Source organism: Pyxicephalus adspersus, chromosome 3 (assembly GCF_032062135.1).
Source record: "Pyxicephalus adspersus chromosome 3, UCB_Pads_2.0, whole genome shotgun sequence".
Taxonomy (NCBI): domain Eukaryota; kingdom Metazoa; phylum Chordata; class Amphibia; order Anura; family Pyxicephalidae; genus Pyxicephalus; species Pyxicephalus adspersus.
Window position 1 is genome coordinate 104,091,025 of NC_092860.1, and position 462 is coordinate 104,091,486.

A 462-nucleotide genomic window follows, 5' to 3' on the forward strand; every position below is an offset into this window, starting at 1 on the left:
GTGATCAGAAGGGGATAAATTGGCACAGAGTGATCAGAAGGGGATAAATTGGCACAGGGTGATCAGAAGGGGAATTTAAATTGGCACAGGGTGATCAGAAGGGGAATTTAAATTGGCACAGGGTGATCAGAAGGGGAATTTAAATTGATCAATTGGTGATCAGAAGGGGAATAATCTTTCAGAATCTTTTTTTTCTAGATTTTCCTCCTTTAAAATTGGGTGCGTCTTATACGCCGAAAAATACGGTAGTTGTGACAATTGGACCTCACTTTGACAGCTATGGATTGAGTGTAATGGTTTGGAGAGGCACTATTGAAATAGCCCTAGAGGTTGGAATAGATGAAAGACGGGTGTTCAGGCCCTCAGGAAAGCACATGCGATGGTTCCTTCACCCAGATTTCTTATGAAGGATTCCCATTTTGGAAAGGTTAAGGTGAAAATATTTTAAACAACTAAATACTG